The sequence below is a fragment of the Callospermophilus lateralis genome, chromosome 14, assembly GCF_048772815.1.
Source record: "Callospermophilus lateralis isolate mCalLat2 chromosome 14, mCalLat2.hap1, whole genome shotgun sequence".
NCBI lineage: Eukaryota > Metazoa > Chordata > Mammalia > Rodentia > Sciuridae > Callospermophilus > Callospermophilus lateralis.
The window spans coordinates 69,704,330-69,726,228 of NC_135318.1; positions in this window are offsets into that span (position 1 = coordinate 69,704,330).

Sequence of the window (21,899 nt, forward strand, 5' to 3'; positions counted from 1 at the left end):
GGAGTGTAGGTTTTCAAAATGGTTTCTGATTACCCTCTGTATTTCAGTAGTGTCTATGCTGATACTTCTTTTTTTCACAGGGAATATCAAATGTAACAATTTGCATCTTTTCTCTGTCTTTAGATTAGCTTGACTGAGGGTTTGTCAATTTTGTGAATTTTTTCAAAAAACCATTTTTTTTTGTTTTGTTGATTTTTTTGAATCATTTCTTTAATCTCAATTTCATTGACTTTGAGTTTGATTTTCATTATTTTCTGTCTGGACTGTGTTCATGTTTTCTACTTTCTCTAGATGTAATGCTCTGTTATTTATTTGGTGACTTTCTATTCTTTTAATTAATGAGCTCATGCTATGCACTTGCCGCTTAGAAGAGCTTTCATAGTGTCCCAGAGATTTTGATATGTTGTATAGCTATTCTCATTTGCTTCTAATTATTTTCTAACATTTCACCTCTCAGTTCTTCTACTATCCATTCATTATTCAATAGTGAACTATTTAGTGTGAAGGTGTTAGAGTAGTTTCTACTTTTCACCTCATCATAGATTTACAATTTTATTCCATTACAGTCTGATGGAATACAGAGTATTATCTCTATTTATTTGTTTATTTATTCTGTATTTGGTAAGAGTTGCTTTGCCACCTAAGGTGTAATCTATTTTAGAAAAAATTCCATTGTCAGTGGTGAATGAAATAGTTTATAAAAGTCTGTTAAGTCGAATTATTAAGTGTATGTTTAGTCCTACAACTCCTTTATGCTGCTTTTGTTTCAGAGATCTATCTGGTAATAAGAGAGGTGTTAAATATGGTCTACTTGATTCTTGATATTAAGAAGGGTTTGTGTGATGCATGTATATGCTCCATTGTTTGGAGCATAAATATTTATGATTCTTGCTTCCTGTTGTTTCATTGCCTTAAGCAGTATGAACTGACCTTCCGTGTTTCAACTGATTAACTTTGTCTTGAACTCTACTTTATCTTATATGAGAGTAGAAACACCTACTTATTTATGAAATACATGCTGGTGATATGTTTTTTTTTTTTTCTTATCCTTTTACCTTAAGTCTGTGGATGTCTTTGCCTATATGTTATCTTTTGGAGACAGCATATTACTGAGTCTTCTTTTGTTTATCCAATTTTATCCAATTTACCAGCATATGTCTTTGACTGATGAGTTTAGTCCATTTTAATATTCAGTGTTTTTATTGAGGTGATTTTTATTTTCTGTCATTTTGATTCACTTCTAGTTTTTAATTTGAATTAGACTTTCCTTTGCTTGACTCTTCTAGTGTAGTTTCTCTCTCTGCTAATTTTCATTTTTATTCTCCATTTCTGCCGCAGTCTGGCTGGGCACAAGATCACGAGCCACTCAAACAGGAACAAACTTTATTTGAAAAAACCGCCAATACCACGTTTGTGCCGGGGAAGATTCCCGATCCACCCACGCGGCGTTCCGCCGGTTCCTTCCCGGAACCCCAGTGCAAGCGCCTCCCCCGGAATTCCCGCCTACTGTACTTTCCCAACCAATGGGAACTCTCCAGGAGTCCCGCAGCAGGAGTCCCGTATCCATATGAATGTAATTTTTAACATAATCATATCATCTCAATGGCTAGCTGGCATCACCTTTCAATCAAAAATGCCATACATCATATTAATTGGCTGTGGCTCCCAGCACATTTCTTCTTCATGAAATATTTCATTGAGATATGTTTTCTAGTCTGCCGCAGTCCAGCAGGGCAAATAACTGGGAGGTGACAAGCAACTTGAAGGTTGAAGCGGGAACTACTTTATTGTGAGTGAACTCAGCAGGAACTGAGCGAGAACTCAAAGTAGTGGGCTCCTAAGGTAGCAGAACAGCCTCTCTGTGGGACAGCAGAGGTTTATATACCTAACTAATTACACACAGCTTGACTCAATTAACATCATCTAGATACAGCAGTCAGTCAATAAGGAATCCTCTTCATCTTAATGGCTCGCTGGCGTTGCTTCACAAACCACTCCTCCTGGCAAACTGCCAGGCACCATCTTGACATGATTTGCATCCCCAACACTAGTCCAGGCATTCTGGTTGTGAATTCTTTTGTTTTTCATGAAATGTTTTTATTGCATCTTTAATTATGAAGCTTATTTTTCTGGGTATAATATTATTCATTGGCATCTATTTTCTTTCAGAGCTTGGTATACATTATTTCAAGTCCCAGCTCTTAAGGTCTAAGTTGAAAATTTGGCTGAGATCTGGATTTGTTTACCTGCAAATATGACCACCCGTTTTTCTTTAGCAGCTTTCAAAATTTTGTTATTATTCTGTAGCTTAGGCATTTTCATAAAAAAAAAATGCCATTGTATGGGTATGTTGTAGTTTAGTATATTTAGAGTCCTGTATGCCTCCTGTATTTAATTTTCCAGTTCATTCTTAAGATTTAGAAAATTTTCTGATATTATTTAATTGAAAATACTGCATTCCCTTAGTCTGTTCTTTACAGTCTTCATCTATTCCTATGAATATTATTTTTTGTCTTTTTATTTTATTTTTCTTGAAACTTCTGTTCATGCTCGTTTTTTATGGGGAGGGGGCGGTACCAGGGATTGAACTCAGGGGCATTCAACCACTGAGCCATATCCCCAGCCCTATTTTGCGTTTTATTTACAGACAGGGTCTCATTGAGTTACTCAGCACCTCACTGTTGCTGAGGCTGGCTTTAAATTCATGATACTCCTGTCTCAGCCTCACAAGCCTCTGGGGTTACAGGCATGTGTCACCACACCACACCCACCTCTGTTCAAGGTCTTGTAACATCTTTTCTACATGGTCAACTTTATTTTTAAGATTATATATTTTGTCTTCATTGCCTGAAACTCTGTCTTCCAAATTAATTACTGTATTGGTAATGCTTTCCATTGAATTTTTAAGTTTATTAATTCATTTCTTCCAAGGATTTCTTCAGGATCTCTAGCTCCCTATTGAAGTGATCTTTCATTTCTTGTATTTGCTCTCTGATTTCACTCATTAAATTACATTTTACCTAATAGATCAGTGTAACCATGATTTTTCTAAATTCCTTCTCTGACATTTCCTTCACTGTGATTTCAATGGAGTCTATTATTGAGGCATTTTAGATTGCTTGGAAGTTTTTTTCTTGATTTTTAAATTTTATGTGTCTACTCATCTATCCAAATGGATCTGAAGCCTCAGAGTTTCTACTCTACAAACTTATATTCCCCTTGTTGATTTCTAGTACCTCAAAGATTAGGGAGATCCAAATAATAGCAATGACCCATGTAAACAATATATATCAATAACCAAGTTCTTTGTTTATATTATGACTACTATGTTAATTTGCACAATATACAAAATTGGTAGGGTAATCAATTTCCATTATTAAGAACATTAAGTAATCATGCATTTTATATGACATAAAATCAAACAGTAGGTTCTATGTTTGACTTCTGTTGTATTAATTCTTACTACAACATTAGTGGGTGGTCTGCCATTATAAATACCAGTTAGTGCTAAGGGATACTAAGAATAGTGTTAAGAAAAAAGATGAAGAGATAGGAGGGTAGAAAATTGTTTGTGATTTCATTATTTGAAAGTGGGGAATGCAAAAGCAGCATAGCATGTGATAGTTATGCAGACAGAGAGAAAAAAGTTGAAGTAAAAAAATTAAAAGAAGAGTAAAAAGAGAACAATAGAAGTTGGCTGTTGGGAAGAGGAAAGGGAGAAAGAAACAAAGGGAATAGCATAGTGTAGAATACAATACAAAACAAAATCAAAATATACTAACCAAAACCCTTAACCTGCAAAAGACAGAGCAAGGAAAAAACACTAACTTCAAAAAAAAAAAAAATGCAAAAACAGAATATATATAAACATGAATATATATAAATATATTTATAGGAAAACAAACAATTAACTAAGGAGTTATTTCCATTGTTGTGGACAAATAAAATAAAAGTCCATGAGAATATATGATCACCATCTGTGCCCAACTATCAACTTTCTATTTCTTTTTGAGGTATGTGCTGGGCACAAGAGTAGTAGCTGTGAGTTGTCAACATCTTTCTTTTAATTGTCTTGCCCACCAAGATGCCAGTTGAAGTTCAAAAATCTCTGCTTCCCTTCTCCGTGGTAAGATAAAAGTCTGGGTTAGGAAATAGTGTTAGTTCTGCTCCAAATGAAGGCAAAGCTACATTCTGTGAAATGAACACCTCTAGGGAGAGCTCTCAGATGTGGGACTTGGATCTTGTGAGACCCCAGGTGCAGCTATTTATGTGAAGATATAAATCAGATGCCTAACTATGTTAAGAGATTGTATTCCAGGAACTTCTCCAGGGATCCGCTCATAAGACAAAGGATCCAGTCCCACATCCCTTCTCTCCCTCACAGGTTCTGTCCCTCACAGCTTCCTGGGGCCTGTCACTGAGCTCAATCACAACCACCTATTCAGATTCCCTACCCAATGCAGCTGACCCTGCTTTCTTCTCAGCTGGCAGGGGTGGGGGAGTGGAAGGTGTTGGTCAATCTCCAAGCACAGACACACCTGCTCATTCAGATTCTCAGCCATTTGGGGATTGGTATCCCAGTGCATATATACACACACCCATTCAGACTCATGATCCACTGCTGCAACTGAACCTGTGACCACTGACCTCAAAGCGGAAAAGGAGCCCAATTCTCCCTGGCCTCCCTGACGTGTATTCCCTCAAGCTAAATGCTCTCTGTGCCTAATTTTTCTCCAGATTTTGCTGTGCTCAGACTAGTTCACATGGCTGATCTCTACCTGTACTGTCTATCAGAGCCAGTCCCATTTTTTGGATCTGAGTTCTCAGGTTCCTGTATCTGCCAGCAGCTGCAGTGTGTTCTGCTCAAGACAGCACCTGCCTCAGCTTGCTGTGGACTCCTGTTAAACATGGGGCATCCATCGTATACCAACTTGATATGTTTAATAGCCTCCTGATCAGGCATAGCAGGCTGCTCCACCTATCTCAGGATTTTTCACATTAAAGCTGACTCTTGTACTTCTCAACTTTTTCCATCCTTGTGTGTTAATGTCACTGCTCCTGCAAGCAGTTTAGCTTTATTTTTGACCCTTTTTCTTGTTTAATGTTCTTCAAAATTATTATTATTATTAAGGCACTCTAGCTATCTAGTATTGAGTTTCAGTGAAATCTCTTTTACTCACTTCACAGAGAAGCAGTTTTCCCACTTCGTGAATCCCTGGTCACCAAGTTACAAAAATGTTGCCTCCCTCTAGTTCATCATCTTTTATCCTCCTTATCATTACTGTTTTACTTGAAAACCCTTAGTATTTATAAAGAAAAGTACTTGTTCTTATCAGTGACTTACTTTTGTCAAAGTGATTGTTCTTAATCATTTTGAGTTATTACTATTTTATTTAGAATATTCCTAAGAAAACACATCTAGCTATGATAAATACTACTTATTCTTGTGCATTTAACATATATTTTGTCAATTATTTGGTTTATAATATTTTCTATTAGAATTTCTTGAGTTTCTTAACTCTGTTATGAGATAATAGAAAGCATCTTATATCTTTTCTCTAATAACTGATAGTTATTTGTTTCTCTTTTTTATTTACTGAAATCTGTAATTCAACTTAAATCAATTTGAGCATAGAAAGAATAAGTTATATTCTATATCTTGACTTAAATTGTAATAGATTTTAGATTTTTGCCATTTAGGATAACACTAAAAATTTTAGAAATTTTAGAAATTCAGTTTGAATATATTTGTTGTTTCCTTCTATTTCAATTTTAATTGAATATGAATAATTTGAGTATATCTATCACTGGCTATTAAGTAATCATATAGTTTCATTTTAATTTATTAATATTAGATTGTTTCTACTCATTTTCTGATAACTGAAACACTATTTTAATTGTGACTATCATGTATTATTTGAGAATCATCCAGAAACTTCAAAGAATGTCAGATAATTTCTTGCATTTAAAATTTCTGCCAATTTTGAAGACAGTGTCAGTTTAAAAAAGAAAATAAAAAACTCCATACATATCACTTGCATGCACATATATCTCTGCATAATATTTCTACATGATACTTATTAAAAAAGCCTTTGCACTGCAATAATGAAGATGTCTGAGGAGAGCATGCAACATTCTGTGTTCACTCAGGAAGGCTTGCCATGGTGGTTGGCAATTCTTTTAATATGGAGTCCATGGTGAACACTAAAGAGAAAAACATGAAAATGAACAAGAGGAAGAAAAACATAAATCAGCCAAAATAAACAGCTGTCAGATCAAGTAAACTAGTAAATAAAATGCAATGGGAAATTTAAAGTCTACTCTCAGATGAAAATCATGAAAAGATATTCCTTCTAGCAATAGTCATTTTATTAAGAATTCCAAAGAATATTTGTGAGTAGAGTGTATTCTAAGATTGCTATATAATGGCAACTAGATGGTAGAAGTTGAATCCTGTCCCACATCATCTATAAATTATGCTCCTTATTATTTGTAAGATTTAACAAAGGTTGGAAGGAGAGAAAGAATACATTTCTTGTGGTTTCATATATCTGTATAATTAAGTTCACTGGACTTACATTAAACACTTCTGGTTATCCTTCTCCCCCTACTTTTTCCCAAGATGGGAGACAAGACTCATCTGATTGATAAGTCAGGGGAGGGACTGAGCCTTAGTGCTTAGCATCTGTATTTCTCCAACTTTTTTGGACCCTGCTGCTCATGAAAAGGAAGCATATATTTTCAGAACACTCAGTCCAGCATTAAGGCTTTTAGGGTAGTCCCCAACTTGGTATGGGTGTTTAATTTCAATGCAGGCAGTTTTAAGAAGCACCTTGATGAGATTGAAGTCATACCCTCCAATATGCCATGCATGGTAACAAAAATAAAATTATGATGTCAAATTGCCTCCTGCCTTCTGAATTTCTATCAGTCATTTCTGAACTTAGTAGTGTTGAAGGGTGTTATGGTTTAAATATGAGGTGTCCCCCAAAATCTCATGTATGAGACAATGCCCGAAAATTTAGAGATAACATGATTGAGTTATAAGAACCTTAACCTAATCAATGAATTAAGCCCCTGATAGGGATTGACTGGGTGGTAACTGTAAGTAGGTAGTGTGTGGTTGCAACAGGTGGGTACCTGAGGCAATGCCTTTGAGGTTTATATTCCCCCTGGTTGAGCCAAATTTCCTCTATCTTTTCCTTTCCTGGTGTGATGCCTTGAACTGATTTCCTCTATCATATTCTGCCCTGATATCCAGCCTCCCCTGAATTCCACAGGAATGGAGTTGGTTGTGGCTATGGACTGAGGCATCTGAAACCTTGAGCTCCTGAACTTTTCCTCTAATTGTTCTTTTCAGGTTCTTTTCCTCAAATCTGTAAAAAACTGACTAAAATAAACAGGATGTATTTATTAATATTTAAATCCCAAAGAGAATGTCCTGAGACATTGCTGTCTACCTTTACATCCTTATGCATCTAGTTTGCTACATAAAGGTGAGAACCGATAATAAAATGAAAAGTTCTCTTGGTACCTTGAAAGCTGGCTATTTATCAATGAGTGTTCTATATCTTACTATTTACTTAAATATCATTCATTATTCTCAAAACAATTTCATTGACTTAAAGTTTTTATTCATTATTTTTAACTTTTTTTCTTAGAAAATTATAAACATCAAGCTTCAATCTGGGGAAAATACACAAAACTAAAACTTACTCTAGTGTTAAAAATAAATTTAATTTTAGTTCCAAGGGATAAATACAATGGAGATGGATAGCTGGGTCATATCATGGCTCCATTCCTAATCTTTTGTGGAATCTCAATAGTGCTTTCATTTCCATTCCTACCAACAATGTATAAGTGTATCTTTTCTCCCACATCCTTGCCAGCATTTATTATTATTTGTATTCTTGATGATTATCATTCTAACAAGAGTGAGATAAAATCTCACTGTCCTTTTGATTTTCATTTCCCTGACTGCTAGGAATGTTGAACATTTTTTCCCCATCTGTTGTTCATTTGCATTTTTTCTCTTGAGAAGTGTCTGTTTAATTCTTTTACCCATTTATTGATTGAGTTATTTGGGTTTTGGTGTTAAGCTCTTTGAGTTCCTTATGTATTCTGGATATGAATCTCCTGTCAAAGGAGCAGCTGGCAAAGATGTTCTCTCATTCTCTAGGTTCTCTTTTCATGCTCTTTATTGTTTCCTTTGCTGTGCAAAAGCTTTTGAATTTAATGCTGTCACACTGATTTTTTTTTTTTTTTTTTGGTTTTGTTTCTTAAGCTTTAGGAGTGGTTTTAAGGAAGTAGGTGCCTGTGCCATCATGTTGAAGTGTTAACCCTATCTTTTCTTCCAGCAGTTCAAAAGTTTCTGGTTTAATTTCTAGGTCTTTGATTCATTTTTTAAATTGACTTTTGTGCAAGATGAGAGATAGGGATATAGTTGCCTTTTACATATCCAGTTTTCCCAGTAACATTTGCTTAGAAGACTCTTCTTTTCTCCAACATATATTTTTAATACCATTGTCAAGATTCAGATGACTGTATGTGGATTTGTCTCTGTCTTCTTTTAGTTTTCATTCATTTTCATCTCTGTTTTGGTGCCCATACCATGCTGTTTACATCACTCTAGCTCTGTAGTATAATTCAGTGATTAGGTGCTGTGATCCCTCCTGCATCTCTCTTCTTGCTCAGTGTTGCTTTGGCTATTCTGGTTCTTCTGTTCTTCCAAATGAATTTCAGTGCTGTGAAGGATGTCATTGGCATTTTAATGGGGATTACATCCTGTAAAAGATTTTTTAAAAAAAATACTCTAGATATTGTAAGGGTCCGGCGAAGCGCCGGAGGGAGAGGGAGGGAGAGACCACAAGAGACCGGCTCCATGCAATTGGCAGAAGGGGTTTTATTGATTCAGCATGCTGAGGTTCCAGGCTCACTCAGGAAGATAGAGCAGCCCAGAGCCCCGTGCAGAGGTCAGGCAGAGCTTAAGTACACTCTTTGGAGAGGGTGGGGGGCTTTGCATACATCAGAACAAATCGTCAGGAGGTGCAGGAAAATTGAACAACTCTGAGTCATTCATTGGCGGGAACAGATTGGACAGGGGTGATTGGTCACTTCTAAGCGGGGTGAACATTTAGATTGATTGGTTCTGGGGCCCGAGGTGCCTACGTGCCATTTTACACAGAGTCCCAAGTTATCAGACCACCAGAGGAGCCAGGGAGAATGTTTACTGGGGCAGCTCCAGTATTGTCCTAACAGCTACAGAGATCAAAGGCTCCGGGGTAGCCGAGGAATTTAACATATCAATGGTCTCTTACTTTACAACCCAAGCCTTGCAGTTTAGAAACTTCACAATGTCTGATCTTTTACATTTTTACTCAGGCTCTGGGCTTAGAATCAGCTTAAAAATTTTACCTTTACAATATAAATTTGGTAAAATAATGTGTTAGTGTTTTTGCAACAGAAAACTCAGTCTCTGTCCCCAGTGCCAGTTAATGCCAATTTAATAATGAGGGCATGGTTTTGAGAAAAAGGAAAAAGAGAGTTTATTGCTTTACTAGCAAAGGAGAAACACAGGGAATTCCTGCCCCAAAGTCTGTGACTCTTGCCATCAGGAGGGACAGGGGGTTATAAAGGAACTCTTCAAGGGTTACATTCTAGGTGTGCTCTGGTATAGGTGTCCAGGGTGCCCTGATGGGGTTAGGATTCACTTGTTGATTTGAGAGATATTTGCTTCCCAGATCCTCAGCAGGCATCACCTTCCTGTAGTGGGTGTGTTTGAGGGCAATTAACTATGGGAAGAAAAGATAACACTGACTCCCTAATCTTGTTAGGGAGGGGCAGAGGGGAGAAGAGAGAAACCAAAACAAAACAAAACAAAATATAAAATGCGTTATTTTAAAAAAAGAAGGCTTAGAGCAATGAGGGCTATATTCAGAAGGTGAAGGGAACACTGTTACATTTTTAACTGGGGAAAGTTGTATTAACACTTAGGAATCAAGAATTGTGAGAGAGAGAATAATCAGTTCCTGTGCTTCTATTTCTGGCCATTGCAGCACACATCTATATGAAAACTTCAGCAGGCTGGTTCACTGTGATCCTCTGAATTCATGCTATTTTGCTCTCCTAAAGAAGACTAAGCTTAACAGAGATTCCACCACCACTGCCACACAGGAGGCCAAATCACCTCCCCTTACCTGCCAGTAATGGTGCTGTCAAAAAGAGTGACAAACCTCTGATCTTAGATTTCTAATGGCTTTTAATGGCACAGTTGATCTGGAACACAGCTGGCAAAATTTATTTTTTCTTTTCTCGAGTCCTAACATATAGGCAGAATATAGAAAGGAAAAGGTGTGGTTGACACCTTGACTCAGGTGGGGTGGGGGTGAGAGGGATTTGTATGTGAATGATACAGGTTTTGGATAATGATGATTTATGTTTTCCTGTTTCATTTATTTTTAACTATATCTGTTATATATGTTATTTTTTGTGTGTATGTGTGCCTGACTGAGCCTGTGGCTGGAGTCAATTTAAAAGTGTGGCAGGGGTTGTTGCGGGGAGAATTATTGCTTCAAGGAATTTTCTGAAACCTTCTCAAGATGAAGGAAGTTGGATTTGCAAAGAATACAGCACTAAATACCAGAATGATCAGCCCAAAGCATTTATTTACATGTGAGATACTGGATAAACAGTACTGAAACAGCAAAAATTCTACCCTCTTGTGTTGCATATTTGTAGTATTACTATTTTTTGTTTTGTGTTGTATTAATAAACGCTTTTTGTGTTGTAATGTTATTATTTTTTGTTCTGTGTTAGTATTTATTTGATGGTATTTACATTTTCATCTATTTTACTAAAAGAACTACACATTAATTTTATTTTTTCTACTTAGATTTTAGGATAATCAGTAGGCATTCATTGATTAATTGAAAAATTTATAAATACTTAAATAATAGCTGATATGTGCAAATTTACATGTGAGATACTGGAGATACAGTACTGAAACACAACAAAAACTCTACCCTCTTGTATTTCATATTTGTGTATTTGACAGATAATATCAAAGTATTGAAATAAATATGTAATGACAATAAATGTGTCAATGACAGCTATTAAGAAAATCAAGAGTAATGCTCTTTTAGATAGGTTGATTTTCAGTTAGTTTGTTAATTATCTTTGAACATAAAATAAAAGAGGTAGGATACATAAAACAGAAACACATTTTATTTAAGGGACAGTGATACTAATATAAGACTAACAAATATTTCATAAGTAAACATACCAGGGATGTTCCTTAAAAGATTTACATTCTCTAAATAAATAAATCACAATTCATCATAATCTTATGATCTAGATGCCCCTAATATCTCATTTTACAGATGAAAATGTTGAGGCACAAAGAGATTAAACATTGTATCCTATTGTGGCAAGTACAGAGGTGGGATTTGAACGCCAGTTCTTGTTTATAGACTCCAAACTCTGAACATTTATCACTAAATTATCATAACTTTCCATGTTAGATCTGCATAAGGAAATAGAAAAAAATAATTTAAGATATGAAATCTGAGAAGTTATCTGATAGACCATATCATACATATTTAAATTATGAGAAGAAGCCACTGAAGAAGCATAAGCAGAAGAAAGACATGATTTAATTTATATTTATGAAGAATTTAGCTTTGGTTTCTGTATGAAGAACAGAGTAAAAATAAACATAAGCATACTATTTAGGAAGTGCTGCTTTTGTTTGATACTTTATTTAGAATACAGTATTAGTTTAGACTAGGACAATAATGATAGGGAGGTTCTGACTAGAAATTGTTGAAAAACTTAAAACAGTAAAGAGTTTAGTAATAGAAAATAAAATATTATGCAGTTAAATATTAATGAAGAAACATAATCAGTGGTTGCTGCTGCAATAAATTTCCCAGAATCATTCCTCATTCCTGAATAAAATATTTTTAAGGTTATAGGTAGAATTACTTAGTATGATTATATATATATATATCTTATCTAAGCCATTCTGTTTTCTCTCTTGAAAATAACCTCTTGTCCCTGATACCCATTATGCTACTCAATTTCTAATTCTACTACCTTTCTTATTTTAAGCCTTATCTGACTACTCTTAATATGTCTTAATCTGATACAGCTAATTCCTTCCTAAAGGTCATGATACACATATATGTTTATTTTGACTATTTTATACTTTATTATTGTTTGTTTATTTTGCCCCTGACATCCTTGAGGTGATGCCATCCATTTATTAATATCCTTATGTCCTGGGAATGGAGCCGACTTGAATTATGAAGAACTGCCTTATGTATCCACTTTACTACCTAATAACTAAATTAATTCAATAAATTAAACTGTGGTTGATTTGATATTGAAATGCCGGTAACCATGGCTTCTGAAAAGGCTCTGATGTATGAAGTCACCTGGGAATAGGCACTTACTCTCTTCCTAGGCCTCAAATGCATAGTGAGCCTAACATTTTAAAGTAGAAGTAACTATCTGTTAATGGTTTTTCTGGATTTTTTTGAAATTCAATAATATAAATTACTTTCAGAGGGACTTCAGATCTTTTGCTGAAATAAGTGATTGGGAAGGTGGCTCAGTAGGTGCTGTGGCTTGTTATTTCCTTATTTTTGGAGAAGGCATTGCCTCTTTTTATCATCATTCTACATTTTTGAATCTTTGTTTACTAATTCCCAGAGTTATAATGAACTGTGGAAATTTCCATCACAATTGCCTAGACTTTGTAATTGTGAACTAGGTTAATGATTTTTATTCCTAGGCTGTTCTAAGAGGAGAAATTTCTTTTCTTCCTTCCCTAACTCTTACCCCAAAGCAAGCAACCTTGTCCTTTGTCCTTTCCCCTCAAGTTTGTGACTGCTCCTGTTCAACTTAAAGAAAATTAAAAGGTACTAAGAGATGATATTTTTTAAAGACATTAATATTTTACAAATATTTCACTTTTCCTTAGCCCAAAACTAACTTAATTTTCTTCAAATTTCAACTTAGACATGGATTTATTGGAGAAATCCTTCTTGGGGCCCAAGGCAAGTTTAGTATCATAATCATACACATCTATCAAAATATTTATCTCCATTATTTATATGCTTATTTATATAAATTTTGCCTAATTGGACTAAGTATATTACTCAGTGATTATTCCTTGCCTAGCATGTGTGAAGTTCTGAGTTTGACCCCCAATATTGTAAAAAAACAAACAAACCAAAAACCCTAATAGCTATAGCAACTGCTAAATTATAAACTTCTTAAATGCTAGAATCAAGTATTTCTTATCAGCTACTCTGATCCAAGTGCTAGCACTTGTCAGGCCCTCAATTACATAAGAGAATAAATTATTGAATAGCTAGTAGAATATTTCCAAAAATAATGTTCTAATCCACTTTAAAGCATATTCTGTAACTAGAAAATCCAATCCACATTTGAGAATTTCCATTTACTCTGGAGAACTTTCTTTCTGAAAAGTTCGAATTTCTTTCTAAATTCTAATTTCTTTCTTAAGTTCGAATTTCTTTCTAAGTTTGAATTTCTAAGTTCTTTCTGAAAGTTCTAATTTTTGAAAGTTGCTAATTTCTTTTAGTTGATGTTAATTCCATCCTATGAAGCTTCATGGACTGAAGTTTATTAACAATACTCAATATTCAGTCGTTTAAAGGAATGTATATTATTTTACCTATGTTTAACTTTATCCAAGAGAAGCCTATGTATTTCACTATCATGATGCTAATTTAAGAAGAATATAAGACATATTTCTGAAAATATTTCAAATTAACAGAATTTAATTTAAATAAAATGGCTTTTATTTTATAATATAATAAAACCAATTTTTGACTATCACCTTCACTTTTCCCATTCTGATTTCTCTTGGGTCTTACATGAGGCAGTTCTGTATTCAGCAAACAAATAGGGAAAAAGGGAAAGAAGGTGAGATACTATGAGTAGAATAGATATTTATTAGTTTGTGATGTTGCCTGGCTGTTTCATTTCTGCTCTGCTGCCATGACCTCAGTGCAGTCTGAAATTGAGGGAGAGTTAGGACAAGAGGAGAGGGATGGCGTGAATATGATAGGTTTGAGTATACTTAAGGATCCTGACTCTCCTGACTCACCCTGTTCATGCCATATGATCGCATTAAAGTAATTTTAATGTTTTTATGCATAAATTTTAAGTGGTTTTATTATTATAAATTTTAATTATTTGAATATATTCCTTGAGAAAATTTTAATAAAAATTATTCCTTCATATTCACTTTATTTTATTATTTAATTTTTTTTACTTGTAGTTGGACACAATACCTTTATTTTGTTTATTTATATGTTGTGCCAAGGATCAAACCCAGGGCCTCGCATGTGCTAGGCGAGCACTTTTACAGCTGAGCCACAACCCCAGCCCTATATTCACTTTTTTGTTGGCTTAGTTTTACAAAAACTATTATTGCAATATAGATATATATCTAACAATAATACTTGTCTGTTGTTATTGACCACTGTTTTTCAATTAACATTCTAGAAGTGTGTTAATCAGAAATTTGTATTTGACACCAGACCTTAACAACAAATATTACATTAATCAAAGACTTGCAGAAATTTGTTGGTTTATTCTTAAAAAAGAACTGAACTTCAGCAGCAAAGTTTGTTGTGTTTAACTAATGCTATGGTTTGGATCCTGAAGATACCAAAATTAATATGTGGCTGGGTGTTAAAGGTATGTCAAAACAGTCTTTTGCAAAAAGTATTTTTTTTTTGCTTTTAATAATATAAATGAATTCCTCATTAATCATTATCTAAAAACTAAGTAACTTAAAAAGACTAAAATGATTACAGATTCACAAAATACACCTTAATTAGTTTAAACAAGTCACTAAATAAAGAAATGATACCCATGAAAGAGAAAAAAACAACAATAATCCCCAGAAAGGGAAAGAATCTGACTTGCCCAGTTAGAACAGTGCCACATTTAAAATGCTCAATTTTCAACAGAAACAACAACAAGATTATAGTATATAAGAATGAAAAGAGAGCCAGGCATGCCTGTAACCCCAGTGACTTGAGATGCTGAAACAGGAGGATCACAAGTTTAAAGCCAGCCACAGCAATTTAGCAAGGCCCTAAGAGTTGGGCTGTGGTTCAGTGGTTAAACACTCCTGGGTTCAATTCCCAGTATAAAAAATAAAAAAAAAAAAAAAAGAAAGAAAGAAAGAAAGTAAGAATAAAAGCCGGTGCAGTGGTGCACACCTGTAATTCCAGAGGCAGGGAGGCTGAGATGAAAGGATTGCAAGTTCAAGCCAACCTAGCAATTCAGTGACAACCCTGTATCTAAATAGAATACGAAATAGGGTTAGGATGTGGATCAGTGGTTGAGCACTGCTGACTTCAATCCCTGGAACCCGGCCAAAAAAAGAAAGATAAAATGTGGCCCATACTAGATATAAAAGCAATCAGTACAACTTATCCTTGAGGAATCACAGTGTTGTACAAATTGGGATAAGACTTCAAATTAGTAATTAAAAATATTCTAAAGGGTTAAAAGAAAACTAAAAAGCTGACAGGAAATACAAGAACTATATTTCATCAAATGGACAGTATCAATACGGAAATGCAATTACAATACAAAAAGGAACTAAGTAGAGATTGGCATTCCAACAATAAACTCAATTTCATGGTTATACATATTTCTGTTTATGTATTACTAAAATTGTTTAGCTTATCATTGACTTAGGGTTTTTGCTTCTCTACTCATTGATAATATTGGCTTATAATTTTATTTCTACAAATTGATGTCAGTCTCGTCTAACGTGACATTATTTCTGTCTTTAATGTTTGATAGAAATAACAAAACAAAGTCAATTACTTCTGACATTTTCTTTTAGAACACATTTAAAATTTGGATTTTAATTAGTAGGTATAGTACATTTCAAATTTTATATTTCTTCTTGTTTTCTTTTTGTAAATTGGGCTTTTCTAAAAATTCTTCCATTTCTTTCATAATGTCAGATATGATGTTATCTCTTCTCCCACCCCTGTTTAAACCACTGTCACTCCATATTTATCACTTCCATTCATTTTTTTAAGGAACACATTTTGATTTTCTTTATTCATTTGTGTGAATATGCATATATAACTGTTTAATATATAGTTATTTCTATATCTAATAATACTGTTTAATATACAGTTATTTCTATATCTAATAATATATACACACATCTATATATCTATTTCCCTTCACATATATGTACATATACAAATATGTGTATATACAACTACACATACACATTCATACATACACATGTAAATATATATACAACTATATATTTAGTTGTTTTGTCTTTCTACATTTTTGTTTTAGATTTTTTTTTTAGAGTCTTGAAATAGACACTTAGAGCTATTACCCCAATTCAAGGCAATAAATTTTCACACAAAAATAGATTTGGCTTGTGATTTCTTCTTTGGCCCATGGGTGATTATAAGTGTTTTTATAATCTTCAACAAATCTTCAACATCTTCAGCATCTTCAACAAATGGTGCTGGGAAAATTGGAAATCCATATGCAACAAAATGAAACTGAATCCCTTTCTCTCGCCATGCACAAAAGTTAACTCAAAATGGATCAAGGAGCTTGATATCAAAGCAGAGACCCTGCACCTGATAGAAGAAAAAGTTGGCTCTACATATTGTGGGATCAGGATCCAAATTCCTTAATAGGACGCCCATAGCCCAAGAGTTAATAACAAGAATAAACAAATGGGACTTACTTAAACTAAAAAGTTTTTTCTCAGCAAGAGAAACAATAAAAGAAGTAAATAGGGAGCCTACATCCTGGGAACAAATCTTTACTCCTCACACTTCAGATAGAGCCCTAATTTCCAGAATATACAAAGAACTCAAAAAATTAAACAATAAGATAACAAATAACCCAATCAACAAATGGGCCAAGGACCTGAACAGACACTTCTCAGAAGAAGACATACAGTCAATTAATAAGTACATGAAAAAATGCTCACCTTCTCTAGCAGTCAGAGAAATGCAAATCAAAACCACCCTAAGATACCATCTCACTCCAGTAAGATTGGCAGCCATTAGGAAGTCAAAGAACAATAAGTGCTGGCGAGGATGTGGGGAAAAGGGTACACTTGTACATTGCTGGTGGGACTGCAAAAGGGTGCAGCCAATATGGAAAGCAGTATGGAGATTCCTGGGAAAGCTGGGAATGGAACCACCATTTGACCCAGCTATCGCCCTCCTCGGACTATTCCCTGAGGACCTTAAAAGAGCATGCTATAGGGATACTGCCACATCCATGTTCATAGCAGCACAATTCACAATAGCCAGACTGTGGAACCAACCCAGATGCCCTTCAATAGATGAATGGATAAAAAAAATGTGGCATCTATACACAATGGAGTATTATGCAGCAATAAAAAATGACAAAATCATTGAATTTTCAGGGAAGTGGATGGCATTAGAGCAGATTATACTAAGTGAAGCTAGCCAATCCTTAAAAAACAAATGCCAAATGTCTTCTTTGATTTAAGGAGAGCAACTAAGAACTGAACAGAGGAAAAGAGCATGAGGAAAATATTAACATTAAACTGAGACGAGTGATAGGAGGGAAAGGGAGAGAGAAGGGAAAGTGCATGGAAACGGAAGGACACCCTCATTTTTATACGAAATCACATATACAAGATTGTGAGGGGAAAGGGGGGGAAGGGAGAGAATGGAACAACAACAGATGAGATAGAGAGGGAAGATGAGAGGGGAGGGGAGGGGGGATAGTAGGGGATAGGAAAGTTAGCAGAATACAACAGTCACTAATATGGTATTATGTAAACATTGTGAATGTGTAACTGATGTGATTCTGCAATCTGTATTTGGGGTAAAAATGGAAATGCATAACTCATTTAAATCAAATGTATGGAAGATGAAAAAAAAAGAAATAAATATAAATTTTTATAATAAAGAAAAAAAAATAATAATTAAATTAATTATTAATTATTAATTAATTAATTTTTTAAAAAATTTCCAATTTCATGTGTATTCTGGTTAACCACATTAATTTTGTGGCCTAAAAACACAGGCATTATAATTTCAACAGATTGAAAGTCATTCAAGCATGGTTATAAGTCACAAGGTCATTCATGATCAATCTTTCCTAACTGGCATGTGCCTTAAAGAAAGTATAGTGATAGATGTGTTTTCTGTCAGTTTTAGTTGTTCAATCAATTACTGATGGAAGGCATTAATATTTTCTACTCTGATTATACATTGTGATTTTTCTTTCTTCCATCATTTGTATGTTTGAAAGCTGGTTTAATAAGTACATACAAATATGAAAATTTTTCTAACTTCTTGTATGTTAAAACTTTTAGTCTTTTTATTAGCTTAAAATGACCTTTTGTTCCTAACAATTTTTTTTTTGTAAAATAGTAATTTATTTGATTTCACAACTATATCAGTCTCTATTTTTAGAATTTATCATTTCCAATCTTTTTTTCTATCAGTCATTTAAGAGAAACTTTGTGTTTTCATTATATCATTGGATACTTTTACATTAATTATTAATAATAAAAATACATTTCTCTGCTATATCACTATTATTTTTTAAATTTTCTGACATATTTTCCATATTTCTCTCCTTTGATACTGTATTTTGGGTTGATGTTTTATCATTCCACCTTCTATTATCTTATTTGTTATACTTTATTATCTTTTTCTTTTAATGGTAAGGACTACAAATTGAATATTCAAATTTTCAACAACTATTAGAAGTCTTAAGTGTTTATTCCTGATGAAAATAGAATATTTGTCACACACTTTAAATTCACTTACTACTTGACTCAAGGCTTAAAAGTTATGGTGATTATGGATTAAAATTCTGGACATGTTTTATAATAATGGTATTGGTATTACTACTTTATCACACACGTTTTTTTTAAGATTTACCCATATATTTATGTAGCTCCTAAATTCTTCTACAAGTTAACTTTTGGGGAGAATAATTCAAAAAAATGTACTTTAATGGTCATATAAATTTTATTCATAATTACCAGAACAATTGATATCCTAACATCCATCAATTTGTGAACAGGTAAATGCATTGAGATGCATCCATACAATGGAATACTACTTGGCAACCAGAAAGTAACAATGCTGATGCAGAAACAACATTTCAAAAGTTTTCCCAAATATTATGATAAATAAAAAAAAATGAACTACAAAAAAAGTAGTACACTAAGTACACTAAGTTCAGTTACATAAATCATAAAAAGGTTTTTAAAAGATAAAGCTCTAGTGAAAGAAAACAGACAAGATGTTGCAAGGGCTTAGTCTGGGAGACAGGATATACCACAAAGAGACAATGATAAAATTATGAAAGTTGATGAGTACATTCTTTATCATGATGGTTGTGGTGGTTACACACTGTACAAGTTTTTAAATTCATCAAAATGTAAATTGATGAATTACAGTTTATATAAAAAATATCCTGATAAAGCAGATTTTAAAATGCTTACAATAAAAAATTCACTCATTGTCTTATACAAAAATTCTAATTCAATATGAAACACTTTTTTCCACATAAGCATATATCTTTTAAATATTGTATTAAAGAAATAAATAAATTCATCAATTTGATATTAAAATCTTGAACAAAGACACAGTATTGTGGTTTAAAATCAATTATGTTAAAGACACTTAACTTGACTTATTTGGTCCTAGAAAAATTGCTACTGTATCCTTGAAATGCACCATATATTTTCCATCTCTGTACTTGCATAAGTAAATTCTTTCTGATGCAATCGTTCTGCTTTCCCTAACAATAACAAAATCACAAAACATCTTCACTTTTAATCTCATTGAGTCAAATTCCCCTCTCTAAAGCAATCTATTCTGCAAGGTTATGCAAAAGCCTGACACCTAGAAATAATTCTTAACAGGGTGTATTGTTGCTGTGGGTCACTTGGCTACCTCAGTTGTGGCGGGTGTGGGGGATGCAGAGTCAAAACACAGACACCTGGAGCTGGTGAGAGCTGGCAGGTGGCAAAGTCAGCAGCAAGCTCATTTAATGCGGAAGTGATTACAATTGATATAGGCTCATCCTCCAATCATACATAAGCAAAGCAAGTTATGCAACATCTAGAAGCCAATCATCTTATGATCAATGTAACCCCACTATGAGGAAGCTCTAAATATTGCTATACGGTGGAAGGCAGACTGGCAGGATCATTGTCCCTATGAAAAGGGGGCCTTATGAGTTGGGGGAATCATACATTGTGCCCCTTGTTACTCGGTTCCCTGGCAACGCTGACCTCAATCACTGAGGACTTGGTTGGTTTCTCAGAAGGCTCCCTAGAGCAGAGCAGGTGTTCCTGTCAGGCCTGTAGGAGCCTCGGTTTTTCAAACACTCTGAGCTGCTCAAAGCTGCTACCTGCAAACTAAGAGTTACTCCTACAGTGAGTTATTACTTATTTTCTTAATATACAATCACTGAAATCAGGGTAGTATTTTATGGAGACCAATCTGAAATCTTATAAATATGTATTTCTTTAATATTTTTCATAAGTATGTTGTGAAATTCATGTTATGTTGCCTCTTTTCCCCAGAAATTTGGCTTTGAAAAGACATCTCTCTGATAGTTTGATCTTTTAAAATATATATACATATATTAGTTGGGGCTGGAGTGTACCTCAATGTAGAACACTTGCCTAACATTGCAAGAGAACCTGGGTTTGTTTCCTAGCACTGAAAAACTAAATCACTGACTCAAGAAACCAGGAATGATGGTTCACTTGAATTAACATCTATTTAATTATCTGGACACCTCAAAACTGAGATTGTTTGAGATGCATACTATTATTTAAAAATATCATCAAAATAAACTGCTGCTATTAAATTGTATACTATTAAGTATACAACCTGAGAAAATTTCACAAAACTTGCTCTTCCTGTGGTTATTAATTTTTTAAACTTTTATTTATTTTTTATTGTAGATGGACACGATGACTTTTTTTATTTTTATGTGGTGTTGATGACCTAACCCAGTGCCTCACACATGCTAGGCAAGTACTCTACTACTGAGCCTCAAACACAGCCCCTCTTGTGATGATTTTTAAAAGACATTTTATCTGTGAAATAACAATACTATTAGAGGAAGTCAATTTTGATTAAAGTGAACAAAACAAAAGGAGAAGCAAATGTTCTTATTCTATTCCTTGTTGGTATTATGCAGTTACCTACATCTAAAAGGGAATATCTTTTAGTGCAATGCAATACCCTGTAAAGAGAATAAAATTTATGGGTTAGATTTTGTCACTGGGGAAAATGAACTAGCAAGGGCCATATGAAAAGCACATAAAAACTAACCAGCCACAGAAGAAGAATGCTTTGTGAAACAATGCCAGGACAGCTCTGGATAACTCCTATAATCATTCCTATTCTTAACGTTAGTAGATATGCATCATAGTGTTTGTAAAATTAACATGGCACTACATTTTGTAGAGCCTCGATAACTATCATCATAACATATTTCTAACAGTTTCAGAAATAAAATATTAATTTTAGGAATCATGTTATTATTTATGGATAACAGTATAATTACGACACTGTGAAACTCGGTGTTACATATCTGAGTAAGGAAAATATGAGGATAGTACCACATTAAATGGAAGGCTGGAAGAGTATGCAAGGAAGAATCCAGAGTCAGAATAAAACAAGAGTGCCAAGCAGCATGTGTGTGTGAGACAAATATATTCAGAAGAGAATTTTTATTGCTATAGCATCAACATTCTCTGCTAAGCAAAAGATAATATTTATAATGATGAAATCACCTAAACTCTTACAAAAATGAATTATAAGATAAAATTTTCAGTATTTAGA